Consider the following 23,549-nt stretch of genomic DNA (forward strand, 5'->3'; position numbering starts at 1 on the left):
GTGTTGCTGCTCAGAGGTTGGGCAAGGTGTCTCCTGCCTACTTGATGGAGCCTGGGAGCTTGTGAGTGGGTGGCGTGGGAACTGGGGACAATTGAGGATTCGTACAGGGATGCAGAGTTGCTCCCCGGGGCAGAAAAATAAATGTATGATTCTTGGCCCTAGAACGAAGAAAGCAAGACGCTGCGGACTTGTTGCAACCCGTGCAGTCTGTGAATGTTTTCTTCTTGTCAGATGCTGCTGTCACATATGTAATTTTATTGCCAAAGGGCAGGGAATGAACTAATGAAGTGGGAGAGAGGGCTACTTATTGCAGGGCTGTGTGTTGTGAAAATCAGTGCACCAAATGTACAGTTTTTCACTTTCTGGTCTTGCAGTGTTTATTTATCTACGTGATTCAGGAAGGGGTGGGGGGAGAAGCGACGGTCGTGCAGGAGATATATCTGTCTCATCCAGGAGAAAGCGCATGTTCAGATGAGGAGGTATTATGCATACAATGCCTGAAATTAGCCCTTAAAATAGCACACTCCACTTCTTAGTAATGTATTGAATATACCTTGATAAGAAACAGTCTGATTGAAGTATTGAGCTTGTTGTAGTAGATCGGCTGTGACTCATCAGGAAATTGAAAGTCTTGAGGCAAAACTCGCCCCCCCTTCAGCCTTTTTGGAAGAGATGGGAATTAGTCTTAGACGGGAAGTAATTAATTGTGATGTGATTGTCATAAATAGGTACCAAACAGCAAGCTTGTACTGAAGTATTTATATCTTAAGCCCTGTCTTGTGAGCCCGGCTATCAAGAGTCTCCATCAGACAGACAGTGAAAAAGAAAGTTCTCTGGAATGAGCAGCACTTCCACCTACATGCGTTTAAGTGAGACAGGATGGAGGTGAGCTGGTAGGCTGCATGCTGTAATAAGCCATTTACTAGGATAATGGCTGCAGGCTACAAATGCCGTTTCTACTTAGTCTGTCTATTCAATGCAAACATTAAAAAAGAAAAAACCCTCCACCTCAGTGAAGTCTATAATACTCTTAATCCCCAGTGTACTTCATGAATATTAACTCAGCCAATGTCGCAACACCCCACGAAGGCAGATGAGATGTACGCGCAGCCGCCTTCGTCTGCCTGAGAAACTGAGGCGGTGGGAAGGCATTTAATTGAGGCTTCTGGTTTTAGGCTGGGGCAAAATCCTGGGCAACAGCCTGGCTTGCCAGTGAGCGGGATGGAGCCATCCTTGGCGGGAGCATGGGAATTCTGACTTTCGGCGACTAATCCCATGAAGTTAGGGTTTCCTTTGGAGAGATTTGCTGCCTGCTGTTGCAGGCAGCACTGCCCTGCGTGCTGTAGTCGCAGAGGGCGCGTTGGCACAGCTGGCAGAGGTGGATTGTAAGGGGATGAACGTGTACAGGAATATCTCTCTAATTTAGTGAGTTGCTATGGTCGTTATGCATCTGTCAGACTGTGGGATATTGCTGGAAATCCAGATGCTGGGAAAAGAAAGAAGAGAATCAAGATGATCAAATACCTGTTTAAAAAAAAAAACAACGCCCAAGGAAAAGGAGCTTGATGGCTTTGTGTTTGTCTGCAGTGAAGTCATGGCAACAGAGCACTCATTTAGCAAAATTAACTGTTTCCCTATCTTACAAAAAAAAAAAAATCAAATGAAAATGATGCAAGGGAACATCCTTTTATCTCAACCAAATGAGTCCATTTGTGCCAAAGCAAAGGAGTCATCCTGGGGAGTTTGCTCCAGAGAGCACATACTTTATTAGAACAGAATGTAATAGTTGTCCCAAAGCCATAACCGTAAGAGCCTGGTGCCCTGGGCGAGCACTTTCAGTAACAGGAAACCCAAAGTTAGGTTCCTGCACCCGTATGATGTTGAAATACGCACTTTGGAGCATGATTTTAAGCTTTTGGTTGTTTGGGATTTCAGCTTAGTTAAGATCTGGATACAGCTTTCAGAAGGGCTATAATCTCTTTGAAGTTCCTTATGGGTAATGCTTAGTTTCAAAATTATTTAAGCACCTAGGGACAAAATGCTGATGCTGCTTCACTTTGGGTGTACCCAAATACTTTTAACGTAACAGTTGCCTTTAAGTCCCTTTAACTTTAATTGAGACGTAGGCTTCTTTGTGTCCAAGAGTCCTTTTTAGCTCCTCACCTTAGTGGTATTTGAAATAATTCTCACACTAACCCCGGAAATAACACTCCTGTGCTACTTCTGTTTTGATGTCGGCTGCCCGTCTCCGTGCAAAGACCGCTCTGTGAAGCAGTACGCGAGGGTGAACCGCACGGTGACTGTATTGGTAGGCATGAAAGCTCATTTTACATCATCGAGAATCTCATATTTGGAATTCAGAAATTGTTCATCTTGGTGAGGAGCGGGGGCAAGCTCCAGGGAAAATATCACTAACTCAAACGTGTTGCTGGAGGTGCCTGTAAAGTGGTGTTTCTCTTAAGTAGTGTTTTCCAACCGGATCGAATTTTACTTTGTGGCTCTCCTGGAGATGGTTTTAGGCAATGCCTTATGGTTTCCATGAAAGCATCTGACAGCAGAGAAACAGAACTTTTATCTGTACAAAGGAGTGAAACAGTTTGGGGGAGATTTTTAAGGATGATTCGACTTTGATGTGGTTTCTGTCAAAAATGTTGGGGAAGCTTCAGGCTAATTGGAAACCTGACCATTCATTGACATCAATGCTCACCAGGTGAATGTGAGTTATTTTCCATTACTTCTCATACCTGGATGAAACTTTTGCCTTTCTCCTGCGACTTAAGCTTTGCTTTAGTGAAAGAAAAGCAAGAACTGAGCATAGCTGGGTGAGTTTTGGTCAGTGAAGGAAAGCCACAATCATTTTATACACAGGTAGATACCTCGAATGTTGTTGTGGAGGTCTTCCATGTAAAAGGCCAACACTAGAGGGTTTTTTGGGGAAGCATCTCTTTCAGGGGAGACCTCATGTGATTAGTGGGGCTCTTCGGGCTGCTGAATTGTGCTTGTCAAATGGAGTGCAGGGGCTGGCTGGGGGCGCGTGATGTTTCCCAGCTCAACTTCAGGCTGGGGTATTTGCGGTGGTGGCTGGCTGTTTCTTTCCACTTGTTTCTCTTCTCCAAGACTGGATGTAGCCCTCGCTTTAGGTGTTAACAGTACGAGAGCAAAAGGAGCAGGCTGTAGCAGCATCCTGCCGGAACGATGTCCGTGGATCTGGAGGGAGGAGAGCAAGCAGACGAGGGGGGGAGTGCAAATCCAGGGCAGTTGCACGTGAGATTATGTCTAGAGACTTTTAAGGAGTAACAACACACATCTTGGGCTTTTTGTGGGTGAGGGGTGAGATCCCCAAACAGGAAGACTCCCAAGTTAGGCAGCCCCACGTGTTGTCCCAGCACGCATGGGGCGAACGTGCGCTGTGGAAAAGCCTGAGAGACCGCTGCCAAACGACTGGGAAGATGCAACCCACGATGTCTGTTGTGTCTGAGATCTCTGTAAAGTCTCTCGCATCCTTCCTCAAGTTTAGTTTTCCAGTGGAGGCTGTCGCAGTAATGAGAATGTCTCCCATCTGCTCCTCACATGGCTTGGCACATTTAGCTAGAATATATATATTTTTATTATGGGGTTAGCCAGTGGTAACCATGACGATTAGACTTATCACGCAGCATTTTTTTCCCTCCTCGAGTCAGTTTGAAATGCTGACAATTAAATAGATACAGTACACTTTAGAGATCCATCAGTCTCTTTGTTGTCTTGACAACCGGAGTATATTTAGAAATGTAACAAGTACATGGAGTTCAATTGCACTTTTGCTAAAACATAGTTTTGTAGCTTGAGAATTTAATCTGTTGTTTGTAGATCCAGGTGCTTATTTGAGCTGTGCCTGACTTTCTCTTTGGTGTCTCTGGGAAGCTCCTATGTAGCAGTAGGGAGAGGTGGCTGGTGGAAGGAAGGGTCCTCAGCAGGCAGGGCGCCGCTTGGAGCAGCTGTGCGTGGCAGGGGCTCGGCTGAGGGGCTGGCAGCCCCTGCCTACTCGGCTTCTGGCTGTCCTGTACCCCTGGATACTTGTGGTGCCCTGGGCCCCCAGGTACTTGTGCTTTGACTATTGATTAGCGGTGCAAACATGTGGGATCGTTGTCCCAGATGTGCTGTGCCTGCAGATCCAGCTCAGCAAATGCTGCTGGTGAGCATCCTCTCCCCCTGCCAGACGAGCTGCTGCTGCCACGGTTCAGCAGCACTTTGGTATGGGAAGACTATACTGTGGTGCGGGACATTGGCAGACCTTGATGGCTTTCCTCCTGCACCTGAGCTTTGGTTGCAACTGGGAGCTGCTCTCTGCCACCGAAGGAGTAGCGGAGACTGTTTCTCTCTATCTCTTCTTCTCTTTTATCTTTGGTTTGCTGGGAGTGTGTTTGTTTGATTTTTAACAAAATACTGCTACTACTAATTATTATTTTTTTTTAGTCCCTTCCTATTAGAATGGCAAAATTGAGCTCATCCTCTGCTCCTTGAGCTGGAGTAGCAGCATGTTGGCTAGATGTCTGGAGCTATGGATTTTTAAGGCTGCATCCAGGGCTGGAAGAGCAGAAGGGAATTATGATGGAGTGCACCTTGAAGGGCTGTAAACGTCCCTGTTTCTTGCCATCCCTGTGCGTGCACTGAGGTCCTGGTGGGTATACGTTGTGTGGCTGTGCTGCTCTCTGCCCTTTCCCTTTTGAGCCAGCGGAGAGCTGTGGTCGGTGCAGGCACCTGTGTGGGTGTCACAGCCGTACCGGTAAGCGTGGTGATGTACCAGCCTAGAAGAGCAGCTGGGGCACGTAGCTCCCATCTGCTGTCGTCCTGCTGCGACAGAGCAGCCCGATGGCTGCGAGATGTGGGCTGGCACCACAGTGCCCTCGTTACGCTCTTAGCCCAGGAGCCGGCAGTGTCGCCGCCTTGCTTAATGTGCTGGATTGCAAAGCTGTTTCTGAAGCGAGAGACATCCAGACACGAGGATCTCGGAGTGTTTCCCTGACTTGAGCGATAAATGAGTGAAATTAAAAGCAGACGAGGAAATAGCTCAAATGTTCCCCACCACTCCTCTGTCTGGCTGACCCAGGTTGTGTCACTGGTCAGGGCTGCCCCTTGTGAAGGCTCACGGGTCGAGAAGCTGCTGAAAAGGGCTGCTTTGTGGCGAGGTGTTGGTGGCCTGTCTTAATCAGCATCTGAACCCTGGGGCAGGGCCTGGGATGCTCATGGATTTTCTGCAAAACCTCGGGCAAGACTCTTCCACTTCTCCCTGTCTGAGCCTTGGCTTATAATTGATGCTTGGCAATATAATTTGGGCAGACCAACTGAAAAAACAAACAAACAAACCAAGATTCTCCTTCATCAACAAAGCTGCGGCAACACAACAGGAGCTCAGTTGCAGTGGGTGAGGTGGCCTTTTGTCCAAGGGAACCAGTTCATCTGGTGAGATGGGTTAAAGAAGAGACAACTGTAGGTCCGCGGCATGGATGTAGCGATGGTCAGCAGCATCCGCCCTTGGGCAGGGAGCTGTAAAACCAGTCAGTAGCATTGCTCTGCTGCCGGGGAGCGCGGTCAGCACCAGCTTGTCGCTGGGATGCTTTATTACAGGGGGTGAGGAAGGCTCGAGGGAGAGAAGCCCGACCTGAGATCAGCTGTTACGGCAAGTGACGGTGAATGAAGTGCATCTGTACTTCCTGGGGTGCATGTTGTCTTGTCTGTCCGCTATACCTGAAATATAATTTAGTGAGGCTCAAAAGGAGGAGAGGATTGGGTTTTTCTGGCACCGTTTTGCTTCCCTCATTTCTGTGTTTCTTTTCAATTCAGTATCTGTCAAATAACATGGGTGATTTTTTCAGTGTGTGCACAGCTCAGTTTCATTTTTCTTTGCTCCCTCCACTTTACCAATTTCTCGATGAAAGGCCAAAAACATAGTTATATCTCCACTTCAGCTTTGTTTGTAAACTGTTAACAAGCCTTTTTCAAGTGTTTAATAGCTGTTGGGGTTTATTCTTAAAATACAACCACCAAAACCCAAAGATGCTAATCAGTCTTCAAGAGTGCTTTAAACAAGTTATCCAAATCAATTTGACAAAGATAATGGTCTTCTAATAGAAGATATTTAGCTGGAGGTTGGATGAGCTGTAAAGTTTATGGGTCTGTAGATCTGTAACCAGACAAAATCAGAGTAACTCCTTCTATTTCAGTGGAGCTGTATCTGTTTATTACAACTGAGGCTCAGGCAGCGCTTTAGATGCAAATTGCAACCTCTCTGAAGTTAAGTGGGGTTTTGATTTAATTCCTGGAAGCAGTAATGTCAGCAAAGAAGTGAAGATCTGGGACCCACATACCCCGAAGTCTGTAACTTTGGGTTGCTCTTTTTCCCTCGCTGTCAAGATCAGATTCCCTTGATTGGGGCTAGTAATTAAAATGCAGCTTCTCTTAAGCATCTCCCAAAGGCAGGCAGAGAGAGTGGAAGTGCAGCCTATGCAGATTATATATATATCTCTACATACTTTGCAGAAAACGCCAGTAGTTATGTTGTTCTGTCTGACTGCTCGTGGTTGGCTGTTGACCTGGAGCTCGTGCTTTGCAGCTCCAAAAATGCAAAGGCTCTACTCCTGAATTATCAGGCTGTAGTGCAGAGCGAGCTGGGATGGCCTTTCCCCCAACGTATTCGTGTCCGTGCGGCAGTCGGGAGACGTGGACCACCGCTCATCACCCCTGCTGTGTGTGGCATAAGAGATTCACCACGCATTCATTTCTGGTCACATAAGGGGCATTAGTTTAAAGCAGGCTTGAGGCATAGGTTAGTGTTAGCTATTTGAAGTCTTCGGTCTGAAAGCAACATCAAACACGAAGCAGAAAATGTATCATGCGCAGAAAAATCTCTGGGATTTGTTTCCCCCTTTTAAAAATAACAATAACAACGAATTCCAAACTCTTTGCATATGCTGTCTCCTTTGTGGTCAGGGCACCTGTCTGCCTCTTTGCTGTTACTTGATACAGGCTACAGTGCTTGCAAAAATGTTAACATGAATTTTTTGTCATGGCAAATATGAAAGGAATATCCAGCGTCCGTGTGGGCAGGTCCTCAGCAAATTTTCTCTGTGCTTCTGGCGCTTCGGTGTGGATCTGAAGCAACTGCTGCTGTTCTCCTCCCCTCTGCTCCCCTTCCTCCTCTGCGGGCCGGGAGGGCGAAGCTGCTGCCCTGCCAGCCGTGGTTCTCCTGAGCACAGACAGCTGATGCTGGGGCTAATGGGTTTCAGCCTGGTTTCCTAAAAAAAAAAAAAAAAAAAAAGTGACTGGCTAGATATGTCTCTTCTCCCTCTCTCTAATGATTTTTAACTCCTTGGCTAATCTCGGCTATGTTTGTTAAGAGATAATTAGGCTTGAGGAAAATAGGGGTGAGGATGCAGTGAGGAGGAGCTGGGGGGTGACCTGGGGCAGCCGGGAGCGTGGTGGGCTGGGAGAGCTGGGGCGGGCAGAGGTGGATTTATCATTGATAGTATTTTTTAAACTTGCTTATTTCTCCAGGACTGAGATGAAAGGAAATAGAAAACACCAGAGTAGGCTCAGATATCAATAAGCTGGAAGTATGAAAGGCTGCTGGTTGAAAGCAGCTCGTGGTAACGTAGAAAACCTGTTTTCTTTTTAACTGGGTGTCTTTGGAGGCACCCAAAAGGAAACCAGGGCTGGAGGTGGAGGTAGGGTTTGGGCTGTCCCACCCTGCTGCTTTTTTCACAATTGCTGTGTTTAATGCATCCCATCTCAGCTTCGGTTCTTCTTGGTGCTCGGATGGCAAAGCCGGTGCTGTGGGGGTGACGCACCATCGGCCTGAGCGGCAGCGGAGGCTCGGAAAGAAGAGGCCCTGTAAGCATGAGAGGCAGAAAGGTGTCTGGTCAGGCTTTGAAAGAGCCCTTGTTACCTGCAGCCCTTACGTCAGTGCCTTTCACCAGCTCTACAGTGATTTAAAACAAGTAGCTTCTCTCCCAAATAAACCTCAGTTACTCCGACGCTCGCTCAGGTGTGATCTGTCCTGCCAACATGTAAAAAACCCTTATATGGATCAAAACAGGGGCAGAGTGACACATAAGTTGTATCAGGGGGGAAAATCTACGATCTCCTGCATGCAGGAGGGCAGGTGGCGTTATGGGCCCCTTTGGGGCTGTTTTATTGGTGAGGTATCACAGTCAGCTCGATTTACTCCTTTTTGATTTTTACTCCTACTCGATTTTTCTCCTTTTATGATGAGCAAAACCTTGATTCTGACCTTTCTGTTTGCAGTCGCAGAGGTCCCTTGGAAGATCCTGTCCATACGTCTGTGGGTGCCTGACGGGGCTGCCTTGCTTCCAGGTGAGGAATGGATCAGGTCCTGGGGCTTTTGCCAACTGCTGAGTTTAGACAGAGTTGGGACCGTGTTCAGTCATTCAGCAGATGATGGGCTTTTCTCTCAGTTGTGCCATTCCAGGAGGAAAAAGAGGTGCTAGAGGTGCTACAAAGTCATGGCAGCTGGGGGAAGAAAGCGGTGAGCAGCCCCATTGAGAAGCAGATAATGAATGAACAGTGATAGCTGGTAGCTGGTCTATAACTGCTCAGTGGCCATGAAGTTCTCCAGGAGGAGACATGCCTTAGGACAGTGTGGTGGCTCTGGGCCATCTTTGCTGTGGTGATGGTTCCCTGAGCCCAGTGCTAGCACCAGAAAGCCACGTGTGGTGTGTACACCGGGGGCTGTGTTACAAGCCAGCGTGGGTCCAGAGCCAACCCATTGCTGTGTGTGCTGGGTTTTGTTCTTCCACTACCCTGGTGGTTTCACAGAATCACAGAATGATAGGGGTTGGAAGGGACCTCTGGAGATCATCTAGTCCAACCCCCCTGCCAGAGCAGGGTCACCTACAGCAGGTTGCACAGGACGGTGTACAGGCGGGTTTGGAATGTCTCCAGAGTCAGAGACTCCACCGCCTCTCTGGGCAGCCTGTGCCAGTGCTCTGCCACCCTGAAAGTAAAGAAGTCCCTCCTCGTGTTTAGATGGAACTTCCTATGTTCAAGTTTGTGCCTGTTACCTCTTGTCCTATCACTGGGCACCACTGAAAAAAGACTCTTCCCATCCTCCTGGCACCCTCCCTTTAAGTATTTATAAGCATTGCTGAGATCCCCCCTCAGTCTTCTCTTCTCCAGACTAAAAAGACCCAAGTCTCTCAGCCTTTCCTCACAAGAAAGATGTTCCAGTCCCCTAATCAACTAGTGGAGCTACTTCGTTTGCCTTGATGTTACCTGACTTGGGAACGAAAAGATGTTGGGAGTGCTTCTTCTTTACCCTGTTGTGTCACTGAATAAATGCAGAAGGCATTTGTATTCTGCCCTTTCGATACGCAATGCACATCTCCTTTCTTCCTTTACCCTCTTCTTGGGTTTATTTTTTTGTGGGTATTTTTTTTTTTTTTTGTCATGTAAATTATGGCTAGCTGGAGATGAGATTTCAGCATCCTGTTTACTGCAAACAGTTGGGGACATTAATAAATGTTGAAAGACAAAGACAGACATGGGATTAATAAGTAGAGGACAGGAGATTAATAGCAAGAGAGTAGAATTTGGTTCAAGGCCTGGTCTTCCCAGTTGCTGGGTTATGGAAGATTAATGGCAGCTCTTCTGTTAGTCTCGCTCTCTGTGGCAGCTTTCCTGGCTAAGGCTAATAAACTGTCCCAGTGGGTTGCTGTAAATATGAAATCTAGGAAGAAGCCCATCCTTATATACTGTTAACTAAATGAGACAGTATTAGTTCTGCTTTCTATTCAAAGCTTAATTAACAGCATCAATATATTTGTGAGTGCTGAAGTCAGATATTCAGGTGCTTGCAACTCTTCTCAGGAAAAAAAAAAGTATCATAAAACGTATCTCGCCAAGCAAGCTGTCTCCAACAAATTGGTTTTTTCCTCTGTGTCCTGTGCAAGAGATTGATTTATCTTCTCTTGACTGGGTTTTCAGCTTGCTTTCTATGGAAAATTGGGCTCTTGACCTATTGAATCTGGCCTCTAATTAGGCTTTGCGTGAGATTAGATCATTGTAAGAAAACGCTAACTTTGCAAAGAGCTTTCCTGGTTAAATTTGCGGGAGAACTGTAGAACATGGGACTGCGTCACAGAAAGTTGCCATGCTCGCGGAAGGGGGCGTGCTGTTCTGGGGGTCCTATATAGAAGGTCAGCCTCAAACTCCTACTTTAAGGCTGAAAGTGCCAAGTCGAGCACTGCAGGAATCCTTTGGCATTTGCCCTTGTGTTTTTCATAGTCCTCACAAAGATGATCCCAAGCTCTTCACGCATAGGGTTATAGCAATATACAGTGTGTGTACGGCCATTTTGGGAAGGAAGCGGCTGCGTTCCCGTAACAGCGAGCATGGGGCAGACAGGGCTAATGTCAGAACTTTGTGCAGCGATAGCTGAATTTCTTTTCCAGGGAAGAAAGGCTATACGTTGCTTCAGTGTCCCTGTAACAAAGCTCATCCCCGCTCGTCTGCTCTTGCATGCAGTGCCCTTGGCTTTTCAGAAGTTAATTGATTTGTCCATATTATGATTCTCTCTTTAATTTTATTTGTGTGAAGAAGAACACGTGCTAATCTTTCTCCAGAGAAATGTTTCACACTGCTCCTCTTTGAACGTTTGGCCCCGGGTCTGCCGCGTTTCTTAATGAGTCTCTAACTAAACAGCTTCGGTTCCCACATGCTCCAGCCTTGACACACGCATACTTGTACACCCACGTGCCTGCTCCCAGTTGAACCGAGCAGCCTCCCCGCGCACCCTCGCTGCTTTGGGGTTTGCGTTAGCAAGGCAGCATCTCCCTGGGAAGCCCTATATGCAAGCTGGGGCTTTGTACCTGCAGCTCGTAGATAGATTTGGCGTCAGATGAGCTGTCCTGTGAATCACAAAGGCTGTAACTTCTTCATCCCGCTGTCCCCCCCACCCTGAGGCTCATTTAATGTGCCTCTCCGGGAGGTTGAAGGGGTTCCTGTGGGCTGTGCTACCCGTGGTGAGGACCCGAGCTAGCGCCGAACGCCCAACACTGAATTACTGTCTGGTATGCCACTGGCTGCCAGATCTTTGGTAGGTTGTTTTTAATGAAGATTCCTCCTGTAATTCCTAGAATATCTTGCAGTGCAGAAAATGAGCTGCGTGTGTATTTTGCTGTGGGCTGAATTTTTTTCCTGCTTTTCACAGTTCCCTCCATGAACGGAGAGGAAAGGGAGGGGGAAGCAGCTGACTGCTTTTTTTGTTGTTGTTTTTCCACTTGACTTCTGTGAAATATGCGGGGATCAATCGCTCGCAACTAACAAAATGTTTTTGTTTCTCTTTGCAAAAGCATATGGGAACTGGAGGAAAAGCATATGGGCATTTTTAGGAAAACATATTGGTGAATGGACAAATTATAGTGGTGCCAATATGTTTTGGATGTCTGGCTGGACCACTACTACTACCACACTTGCTGGCATGCCAACCCATCCACAAGACTTCCAGCATGTGAGTGGTGTGTAGCTGCGCCTAGGGAAACGCAGGCTGGATCAGACCCCTGTTGAAACAGCATTGTGATCCATCTTCAGCATGCGTGACTGCCTCGCCATGTCCTGGACCAGGCTCGTGTTTATGGCAGCGTATCCATTCTCTCGGTAGACTGAGCCCAGAGCTCCACTTGCAGCTGGCTGCAAGTAATGATTATGGTAACCATTTTTCTTTCTGAAGCCCTTGACTGCAGTCCTAATAACACCTGAGCATCTTGCAAACAGGCTAAGCAGCCTCTGGTTTTCCTCTGCTGCTCCATCAGGTCTTTCCATGTTAGCTGGAGCTATTAGTTTTAATTTCTCTACCGCATGGGCTGCTTTTGAGGAAACGCAAAACATTTGCGTTATTGCTTCTGGGCCCAGTGCTGTTTGCCTTGATACTGGTGATCCAGGGAACGGGATCCACGAGCTGGGAGGGACTTGGCAGGGAGTGGTAAGGGGATTAAGTGGTCTTGGTCGGTGGGTTGGTTCTGGTGGCTCACAGCATCCCTGTGGTTTGGGTTGCCCTGCTGTGGACCCCTGTGCAAGGAGAAGTCCTTGATAGCTGCGTCTGGGCAGCCCTGGCAGTGAGGGAGTGCTGCCTGCCCTGCCCCTGCCTGCGACGGGCACGGCTCTGCTGGGCTGCGGGGCTGATAGCAGCTCTCTGCCCACGGTTGGGTTTCAGCAGGTCCCAGGGGACTGACTGAGGTCTCCTTGCATAGGCATGCCTAGGGAGAGACACCTCGTGTCCCTGAGAGCTAGTGGTCTAAATAGACAAAACGGAGCTGCTGAGAAGGATGTAATGGTCTCTGAATGTCAGGGGAGGTGGGCAATAACTTAGGTCGGGGTGGTTTCATGAGCAGGTTCAACCAGTCTGGGCTTGGACTGTTGCTAGAAGAGGTGGTTCTGCTGTGTCTGTGTCTCCAGCCCTCATTTCTGCCCATATAGTCACTTTTATCCTTTCTAGCCGTGAGTGCTGAGACAGAGGAGGGGGCAAAATATCTGGCTAAAGGCTGAGGGGATAAGCACGATGCACATTTGGGCATCACGTTGTTTATCTTGGTTATGAACCTGCACTCTCAGATGTTCTGAGTGGTAATTCAGCACCTTTTAGTGTTCTTCCTCTTATGCCAACCAACTTCAGGATGATTTGCTAGTGAGTAATTTTACATTATTTAATGTAGCCACTTTCCTTATAGCTCTCTTGTTCCACAAGACAATTCCCTATTTTATTATGCAAAGAGTACATTAAGATCCTTGTGGGCCAAAGTTCCCAGCAGTGCTTGAGATGACGGCAGAGAAGTAGGTTATTTCAGAAATAATGATTCTCTCCTCTAGAAGCTTTCTTGGAGTTCTGCTTTAACTGCTTTTGATATTATACATGCTTATAAAAAAAAATAAAAAAAATCCAGTACTTCCTAAATGTTACAGAGCTCAAAAAATACACTGTATGCCTTGTCACAATATTTAATACAGAGTGCTATTTACAGTAATGAATCAAAATGTCAGTTTTTAAAATATGAACTGTCAGAGTGTTCCTACTTTGCAGAAAACTTTGATATGACAGTTTGTTAATCATATGACTATTACATCAAATGTGTCTCAGAGTACTTTTGCTCAACAAAGTCTTTTTTTACTCCTTCCCCCTCCCTTTTCACTGTTAATTCTGGTAGAGTTGTTTGACTGAATGCACTTTGATTAGAGGTCGGAAGAATCCCGAGCTGAATGCTTTTGCGTATTGATAGATGGGATGCATCAACGCCAGTGTTCGTGCTGATCGTGGTCACCTAGTCTTGGGTCCAGCCTGGTTTTGATCACCTTTACCTCGTGTCCCCAGTGTTTGCCCCAAGCCTGCCTTGTGCTGGGGCTCAGGCAGCAGCGCCGGTGGAAATGAGCCCTGTCCAAGCAGCGCTGATGCCTCCAGGTGTAACTCTGCATTTGGGGCAGCTGGGGTAAAACTGTCTCTTGAGTAATAAAAAGCTGGCTTGTACAGTAACGTTTCTAATCCCTATAGCTTTAGCATGAAGGGACAAGTAAAATAAAGATCTCAAGGCTGCCTGTGCATCCTCATGTGAGCCGAAGGGGTTGTTGCGCAGGGCAGGGTTGGCGTTGCTCCTGGAGGAGGAGGAGGAGCAGGGGGCTGGGGATGCCAAGGTCCTCTCCCCAGTGGCTTTGGTTACTCTAGACTCAGGTCAAGGAGTGTGCTTGTGCCCTGAACTCCTCTCTGTGAATTTAGACCAGGATACTTCCCTTTTTTGTTCTTTTGTTTGCTTATCTGCAAAATGGGAACAATTAATTGATACTAGTTAACTCACAAGTCTCCTTAAAGCCGATTACTCAAACCACTGTGCTTCATGATGAGGACAAAGGAGAGCTTATGTAGATAACTGTGCTTTATAAAACAGCCTCTGGGAGGAGAGGGTTCGGCATGCTAATATGAAGACTGGGGGCCAAAGAGGAGTCTCGGGTGTAGCAGAGCCATGTACCTCTGCCCGTAGTGTCTTTGTGCCACGTTACCGGGGGCTCCAGATGGATTCCCATTGCTTATTAAAACTTGCAGTTAACATTGCGTAGGTCTTACAAGTGCACTATTTCTGATTTGGAGTTGGCCCAGCACAGCTATGGGAACAGGAGGAGTCTAAAAAGGCAAAAGCTGTGATCAGCAGTCCAGAAAAGAGGAGTGTCGTCAATGCAAGACAGTAAATCTTAGAATCAGAAAATCATAGAAGGGTTTGGGTTGGAAGGGAACTTTAAAGATCATTTAGTCCAACCCCCCTGTCGTGAGCAGGGACATCTTGCATTACATCAGGTTGCTCAAATTGCCATCCAGCCTGGCATTGAACACTTCAATGATGTGGCATCCACAACTTCTCTGGGCAACCTGTTCCGGTGTCTCGTCATAAAAAATTTCTTCTTTAGGTCAGATCAGATGGTTGTCTTAATTGTGGGTGTTTCTTGGGGCCTGATTAACTTGGTCTTTCAGCTGGGCATGTCTATTAAATAACAATCTCAACTTTTTTACTAATGTTATTGAAGAGATGATAAGAACTTGTTTTCAGGGGTGTAATCACATATTTAAGTGCACTTTTGAGTGGCACATTAGCCAGCTCTCGTATGTGGAAGGCACAGGTAAGAGCACTGAACGTGTCTGAAGTTTGGTAGGCTGAGACCCACTGGGTCTCACTGGTGGAAAGAGATTTTGGAAGGTGGAGGCGTCACTGTGGCATCTCTTGCAGTAATATCCTGCTGATAGAGGAGACAAAGGAAAAAATAGAGGGGAAAGGAAGGGGGGAAGGAGGTGGCTGGTGGGTGCAGCAATGATGGCATGAGAGGTTCTGCTGGTGGTGGTGCCTGGTGTGGACCACCAGGAAGCCTGAGAGAAGCCGTCTGGTGAAGCCAGTCCCAAAAAGGCTCTTACGCGAATGCGCCTGGGAAAGAGGGGCTGCCGCAGCGAGGGCCACCGGCAGGGCCGATGTGAAGGTGTCACTCTTCAAACTGTGTCTTTGTCACCTTCACTGAGCGAGCGCTGCTGCTTGCTGCATTCCCTCATCCCGCAGAGGAAAATTGATTATTATTCAATTTTAATTTTAGACAAACTACATTGTTAGTGTGATGATTTTTTTCTTTTATTATCATTACTACAATGGATGGAAAAGGAGCTCTAACAGATGTATGATTAGCAGGGCATGAAATTAAAAATGTTTGTGTACAAGGAAAAGGTTGTTTACTACCAAATTCCTCATTTGAAAACTAAGATTGGCCATGCGATTCTGCAGCAGGCATGTAGCCCCCTTCCCTCCCTCTCTCCCAGCAGCATCAGCTGAAAAGTAATGATATTTTAAATGTTACCTTTATTAAAAAAAGTAATAACACAACCGAAAGGTCAGTACCTGCCTTTGGAGGCAGATCATCTAAAGAGCTTTTTTCCCACTCTGGCACCAATGGGTCAATTCAAGAAAAAAACTTGACTGATGCTTAAGCCCCATTGATTAGGGCAAATTGAACATTTTCTGTCAAAACTCTTTTGGGTGGAAAATAAGGTTCTGATTGAATAATTCCGAGTGTGGGTGTGTACATGGGTGAAAAGTATTTGTTGTCAAAATGTTGACAAATACATATTTGGAGGCAGTGCTGCAGCATACCTGGAGGGGTGTGGGTTGGTATGCGGTACCCGTCATTTCCCTGTCGTTATGAGTCAGTCTTGTAGCCAAACCACATCTCCTCAGTCCCTGCAGCCTGGGTGTCCCTGATGCACTAGGGTGGTGGTGCCTCCTGGGCTATGTCGTCTACACGAGCGCTTCAGAAACTGGAAACCAGCCTTCCACACCTGCAAATGCTGTTAGCACTGGGATGGTAGTTTTGCATGGGAATGCTTTCAGGCTCTGGTAGAAAGCCATCAGCATTTAGATTTTTCTCTTAAAAGTGATGTGGTTTTTTTTTTCCCCTGTAGAAAATGTCTGTCTGTTTTGTTTTGTTTTGTTTTGTTTTCCCCATGGTAATGAAATTTTTAGTTTGAGAAATTGATCTATTGTCTTAAGAGCTCTACCTGTGATGCAGAATTCTCAGGTGCAGCTGCTCTTTCCTGATTTCCTTTAAAAATCTGGTAATGAATTTTGAAAGGGCTGGGTTAAGACGTAAGCATCAGAAACGCTTTGTTTATCTTTGCTACGCTCTTGAGCTAGGTCTGGTCCTACCAGGACTGAACATTTCCCGGGTACCTTGAGTTTCTCACCTATCTCATTCCATTCTTTTTGTCCTCTAAAAACTTTGTGGCCAAGTTCAAGGCTGACGCTTGTTGAGGTATGCAGGGCTGCTCGTGTGTAAAGTTTCACCTGGGTGAGTGTTTGCAGGACCCAGACCCGAGGCGGCGGAGTGATGGATTCTGCCTGCTGAGCCTGGATGGCATTGAGCAGAAAATAGGAAGAGGGCTAAAAGATGGTTCCTGTGCTCTGGGAACAATTGAGACAGAAAATTGCTTCCAGGATTTCTTCACTTTTCCGCGGAGGGTAATCAGCCTGTGTAATTCTCTGCCACAGGAAATGCTGCCTGAATCTGTTACCCAAAGACAGCAAGCAAAGTTTAGATAGCAGCCTGAATACCAAAGGTACTGCAGAGCAGGGACTGTCCCTTACTTGGGTTATTTTGGTGTAGTGGCTGCTATATATGTCATATGATGTCACAGTGGTGCAACTAATATAACAGATAATTGAGTATTGGCTTAGATACTCGGTGTGTTCCTGGTACGCAGTTAGACTTTGGTGCCCTAAACAAGGCGACAAGTTTATATGCTGAGATTGTAAATGGAGTTTTGCTTATCGTGGTGCTCAGGTTGTAAGTCTGAGATTATGGGGGAGGTTAGGGCGATTCCAGTGAGGTGATTGGTGCCTGGTAACTTCACTCCTGTTCTTGGATCGCTTTTAATCTTTGCTCCATAAATGTAAGCAAATAGTTATTTCTGCACCTTTATTTGTTCATCTGGAGGATGGGGCAGCACTTGCAGCCCAGGGTTTGAGTTAAGTTTCAAACAAAGCCTTTCAGCCACATGTTTTATTGCAACTTTTAGGGGAAAATATTTAAATTTTCTACTTCAGCGAGAATAGTTGTGGCAAAATCACTGTGTGAGCATTATACCTGCTGGGCACTGAAATTTGATTCCTAAATTTCCATTAGCAGGTCATACTGGGCCAAAGGATCTTGAGCGGCTAGAAGAGAAAAGAATAAAACAGAATGAAGTTGGTGTTTGGTTATGGGCTCTGGATGTCATTGTTCCTGGCTGTTCATCTGGCTAATGTTTGCTTTTGTGTAGTATTTGTCTGTGTCTGTGCTTCTGTGCACATGGGGAAAAGGAGGACAAATATCACTGGGGTGGATTAGCATTAAAAAATAGTTAACTGATCAAAGCCGTAAAGCTTGTCCAAGTGAATTCTTCAGAGAAATAGCTTTGAATTTCCCAAGCAGCCGCAGGCCATAAAAGCGAAGCGCTATCATTCAGAGATGCAAAAAATCCCCTTCTGTTGGAGCGTTGGACCTATTTGTTCCTTTTTAGGAGGGCATTCAAAATGTTTTCTTAATTTTCTTCTGAACAGCTCACTGCTATCCATCATGAGACTTTGCCAGCTGAGATAGCTCCCCTCCCCCTCAGTTTTAACCGTCCACCGAAATCTGTATATCCGTACTTTGCATTTTGGATGCCTTTCAGCTCTGTGCACTTCGCAGTGGGACAGCCCTTACAGAGCACTCTTTGTCTCTGAGCTCAGTGTGTTGTAAAGAAGGGGCTAAATGTTGTCCCCAGTGTCTGGATGGAGGCGACAGATGCAGATGAGGAGTGATGCCCGGAAAGATTTCCTACATGGCCCGAAGGGATGGCAGGGGAGCCCAGTTCCCCGATGCCACGGTCAGTCCTGTCGTTGGTCCGGCCCCAGCAGGAGCACCGGCCCCACCAGGTCTGCAGAGCAGGTGGGGCAAAGTGGGAGGGAATTTTATTTTACTTACATGGAGGAAAGAAAGCATATTGTTCGACTGCTCAGACAAAGTTATTGAAGGCTCATACTGAAGGTTAGGCAACCAGCTTCTGGGAATTGGTCACATAAATTTGCTTTATGCTCATGCAAGTCTCTCTTTCACAGTGTTTTGCTTTGTCGCTTCTTCCTAAGATGTACAAAAGAGTGTGGAGTGCTGTTGTATGGTCCATACACAGAATAGTAGGGTAGCATCATCGTTAACAGGAATGAAAATTACACCGGGGTTGCTCAGAACTTGCCAAGAAAAAAGGAAAAAGAAAAACAAGAAAGAAAAAACTCTCAGAAGACATGAGGTGCTTTGTAGCTGGAAGCGCCTGTCTCCCTCTGAGGAACTCGGCTGTCCTTCTCAGTTCCAGTCTTCTCTTGTTGAAAATATTTTAGTGCCTAATACCTACTATCTTTTTAATACTGCTTAATTGTATGCCCACCCCCCAAAAAGAAAGCCACACATATTTTTCTACTGTTGTAAATGTTCAGCTCTAGGGCCCCCAGGGAGGGGTGTTAATGGCTGTGTCCTGGGTGCCTTTCAAGCAGAGAATTCCACTTTTGCTTCCCTTCTGAAACTTGGAGTCTCATTCTCCAGACAACCCAAGTTTTCATATAACCACATTTAAAGTGTGTGTGTATGTATATATATTTATTTTTTTGCTTCTGGTGAGTTAATGAAAGTCCGAAGTAGATTCTCCTAGAAACTGAGGTCATGTTTGTAACAGGTGGGCAACGCGTGGAGGGCAAAGCTGTGACTCAGGGACGGGGCTGCAGCTTTTGGAAAAGGATTAGATCCTTGCACAGGTGCGGGCATGACATTTGCGTGTGTGCTGTACACACATCCTGCGCTTGGTTTCTGTGGTAAAGCAGAGATCATTTACCCGCATAGCAGGGCCGTTTGCTAGGGTGAAGTCATCAGCGTTTAGTCATTAAAGCAATATAGAGGCACAACCGTATGCAGGATAGCACGAAGTGAGTGTGAAGCTCATCCTTCTCCTCCCAGATTGTACTTGGGCCTCTCGTGTAGGCCGTATCCTATCCTCGGGCGGGAGCAGTGCTCAGCTATTGATAATATGGGCAGAAATTGAATCTGAAGCCGAGGGCCTTTCTGCACAGGGAGAGTCTTGTGAAACAAAGCCAGGGTGTGAATTTAAAGTGCAATAGCTGTTCCGAGCGTACTTCTCATGTGGGCAGTCTTATTCTGCTCTGAGAGGGCCTTTGTGCAGTTCTGCTTCATCCATTGCCAAAGGCACTCTCAGTGCAGAAAGAAGAATGCCCACACAGGGAGCGAATAGCTTTTCCAGGCTATTTCACCATGCTGAGGAGTCCCAGGAGATGCACATGGTTTCATGTCCCCATGAATGTTGCAGGAGCTTACCCTTCAGCTTGCTCTTCCACCAGAGCTTTCGTGTGGGAGACACTCTGTGCGATGGGTGGTTGGTGGAGAGGTGTCTTCTGGACCCTGCTAGGTGCGGCGTGCATCACCCGTTTGCCTGAAGTTATGGGGCTGCCCTCAGGGATCCCTGAGATCTTGGGCTCCTCTAGATGTTGCTGGTGTTGCAGTTTGGCATTCTCCATCAGTACCGTCACCTCTTGCGGTGTGTCCTAGCTGCTGGAGAGTGCTCCTGTGAGATCACGTCTGTGTTCCTGTGTTGTTCCTTTTCATACGAAATCGTCAAGCAAACCTGTGCACTGAGTATGATCGTTATCTGAATATTGTTGAACAGGAAAAAAAAAAATCCCATCTGTTCTACAAAGAGGCAGTGTAAAGAGCAGGCTCTGTGACTAAATAAATTCACATCTGTTCAGCAGAACCATCAAATGGAGAGCAGAGGGGCCTAATGTGAATCACATGTTGAAACCACAAGTATGAGTGAGATGAGCTGCAAAAGAGAGAGCCTGGAAGTGTTGATCCATGTGAGCAACTGCTGGTTTCCCTCCTTATTCTTTCCCTCTACCAGTTTCCTGAGCAAATGATGTAGAATCAGAAAAACAGGGATGTACATATGTCTGTGCATACAAATGTACATATGTTTGTATTCCTGGCACGTTTAAATAACCTTTCTCTATCATCTTGAGCCATTAGATCATAACTTCAGTCGGAAGGGTGATGGACTGTAGATGGGGCTGCAGAGGAGGGAGGGCAGAGCTGTCATGAAGAGGGCAAGTGAAGCTTGTTCCTGGTGGTGTTGCTTCACAAAAAATGTCCCTGAGATAGCTTGCTTTAAAAAGGGACTTGTCTTGGAGCTGATTCCTCAGGATGATGTCTCCAGCCGTGCCATCTCGAGGAACCTGATGGGAGCAACCTAGAAACTTCAAAGGGAAGTTTATGCCTTCATGTGCTCAAGCTAGTTTCAAATAGGTATCTGCATACCAGTCCTAACAGCCTCCATCTTTCCATGGATCAATTTAATTTGTTGCTTAGGTTTTTCCCTTAGTGTTTTTAAGTCCTGCAGAAACAAAGGGCGGCTCAAGTTTCTGTATTGTTTGCATTTGCACTTTATTTTTTTTCCTGTGCCAAGAACATATCAATACAATTTCAAAACATAGTATTTTTATGACTTGAGGCAGCAGTTTCTAACTTAAAAACAAGAAAGCTTTGGGGATGTACATGCAGCTCAGGTGCCTCAGTTACGTTATTTGGCTGATCTCCATAGCCACGTTAGAGAGTCCATGCAGAGGAGCAAGCATCTTCTCTCCCACAGGATCTCATGAAAAGAAACATGCAATAATTTCAGTCTCAAAGGTGGTTTCTTGTTGCTGTCTTGCCTTTTGTCCTAGATATTTTGCAGTAAATGAGGCCAAACTTGCAGGAACAGAGAGTAATGGTAGATAGGGTGTTAGACCTGATTTGTACAGATTCTGATCTCCTGCAGTTCACTCTGCTTTCTGTAGCTGACGGAGAACTGCGCTCATATAGCTCACCTGGGATGTGAGCTCTGCAGGAGCACGCTGGAGGTAATGAAGGACTTACGGGGTTGGTGGGGTTGAAGGTCCCCACGGAATGATTAAGGTGTTGGCAGCTGTGTTACTTTGAAAGAGAAATACGTGCGTTACACAGCAAAGGCACGCTGAAATGCCTTGCAGACCCTTGGTTGGGGGGGGAACGTGCTTTGCCTTAGACCCGTGAGAGAGCGGTAGCAGCTATTGGAGGGCATTTGATTACCTGAGCTGTGTGTGCACTTACCAGCTGCATGGCCCAGCTGCCCCAGCCTAGTCCAAAAGCAGAACACAAGCGGTTGCCAGCAGTGGCTAAAACGCAGCAGTGTGTCACTATCTCTAGGTATGTTAAAAAGTTTTATTCTTCCTTCCCTCCAAAAATTCCCTCTGCTCATGATTCATTTCCTCTCTTCCACCACCCCCCTCACCCCCCAGTCTCTTCTGAGGAGGTGCAGTGAAGAAGATGAGCACTGTAATGTTTTCCTGGAGACTGTCAGATTTGAGCCGTTTCACATCTAGGGAACCAGTGTGGCCGGTCTAGGATGGAAACTCTTTCGTCACAACAAAACTGCATACTGATTTCTGGGAAGGAGAACAAACTAATTTGGGTGGTCAAAAGCAGAAGACACCAATGTGATAGTGGCGGAGCAACTGGAGTTAGCTTTTCAATATGATGAGTTTGTTTAGCAAAATTGCAAGGCCAGTGTGGATGTCTGGCTGGGTTAACTTCATTGCTGGCACAATGGTCTGCACCAGCTGAGGAATTATCTCCCAGAGCTTTGAGTATCACTATTCTTGAATGAATGGACGCTGAGATAAAAGGGAAGAGCAACAGTTTCCTACGCTCAGTGGTTTTATGAGTTTCAAAGAAGAATTGAAAATCAAATCTCAAGCACTTATCTTCAGTCACAAGTTTTTATTCAGAGCAGAACTAATGCCCTATGATTATTAAAACAGAGTTTTATCTTGATGTGCTCCAGAGTGTCATGGCATGCTTGCCTTTGCTCTTAATATTCCTCTTCACCCATTTCCCCATGCTTCCAGAACACAGTGAAGAGCTGTCTTCTCAATGAGCTCTATGTTGTGTTTATTGCAAATAGCAGTGGGGTAGCTAACATCACCTTATGGCTTACCCATCTATCCATGTTGCCATGGACATTATGGAGCTCCTCCATCTTAGGCACCATCTCAAAACATGCCATTTATTCTTCTTTATTCCTTGGCGAAAGGACTTGGAGTAGGTGGTGGACACCAGGTCAAATATGAGTCCAATGGGTGCTGTCATTGCCAATAAAGCAAACTGGATATGGGTTGCTTCATGAGAAGCCTGGACAGTAGACTGAGATGAGTTATTGTTCACCTTTACTCCCTGCTGGCGAGGCTGTTATCCAGTCTGGAGTCCTCCAGTTGAAGTGGGATGTTGAAGAGCTGGAGAGGGTCTAGAGCACGGGCAATCAAGGACCTAGAGCACATGGCCTACAAGAAGAGGCTGAGGGAGCTTTGTGTCCTGTCTCTGATGGAGAGTAGGCAAAGGAGTGATCCAATGGCAGCCTGTAGCTACTGCCAAGGGTGTTACAAAGATGACAAAGCCAAATGCTTGTGTCCAGATGGTGAAAGAAAATGCCATGGACGTGCATAGTCATTTGGGAGTTTCAGCTGAAGAGCTTGAAAAACATTTTCATTGGGAAAATAGTGCAACACTTGAACAAGTCACCAGGTAGCAGGGGGATTCTACATGTTGGAGGTTTTCAAGGACAAAGCCATAGCAAGCCTTATCTAGTGTTGGTGATAGTCCAGTCTCCTGCTAAAAGCAGGACTCTGTAACCTGCGGAGATACTCTTTCTTTCCTGACAGTAGTGCAGGCTTTCAGCTTCTTAAAGGAGAAAGCACTTAAATTGTTATTTTTGCTTTGTGTTGCAAAAGGGAGACAAGAATACACTGGAGTGCTCAGTGATGATGTCAAATCACCTGTTGTTTTGAAACTCAGAGAAATGTAGTCTTTTTTCTGACAGTTTATGTGAAGGGGTCTGCGTACTTCCTATCCTACAGTTTTCATGCACTCAAATATCTTGCTTCCATTAGCTGTCTCTCTGCAGCAGCAGTTCCCAGACATCTGGCAGCAATCACTCTTCTGTGTGTTAGGATATAGGTTTTTCCATAGGAAAAAGGCTATTTCCCCTGATTATTTGCAAGGTGCCATGGGCTGAGCTGCCAAAAATGAGGTACAGGTTGGTGCAGTGCTCAGGAAGAAGAAATCATCCAGGGATTTGTCATACTTGAGGCTGTGACTTTCAGGACACCTGGGAATCTGGGGGAGGAAAGGTTAAGTGGATCAGGTGGGAGGAAAAGAATCAGGGATTAAAGATTTTTGATCCCGGACACAGTTCTTGCCCATTAATTGATTTAATTGCTTGCTTTTTAGGCATTACAGTTTCAAAGTCTAGTTAGTACTGCCTGCCCCCTGAGGTGTCACACGAAGGTTACAGTGGCATCGGCCTCACACTCGTGTCCTCCTTGAGCGGGGCCCATGCAGTGCCCATATTCTGGGCTGCAGCTCCTTTTCCATTCACAGAAATC

At 46.4% G+C, this 23,549-nt stretch overlaps 1 protein-coding gene across 1 annotated transcript in view; it reads left to right on the forward strand.

Moving 5' to 3' along the window:
- The window catches only part of LPP (LIM domain containing preferred translocation partner in lipoma), a 340,377-nt gene that overhangs the window by 96,670 nt on the left and 220,158 nt on the right, over nucleotides 1-23,549 (forward strand). Inside the window, exon 3 of the mRNA XM_082486985.1 lies at nucleotides 8,284-8,352. The gene's annotated coding sequence lies outside the window, so the exon portion shown is untranslated. The remainder of the gene's footprint in view (nucleotides 1-8,283; nucleotides 8,353-23,549) is intronic.

This window comes from Vanellus vanellus, assembly GCF_965231255.1.
Source record: "Vanellus vanellus genome assembly, chromosome: 8".
Lineage (NCBI taxonomy): Eukaryota > Metazoa > Chordata > Aves > Charadriiformes > Charadriidae > Vanellus > Vanellus vanellus.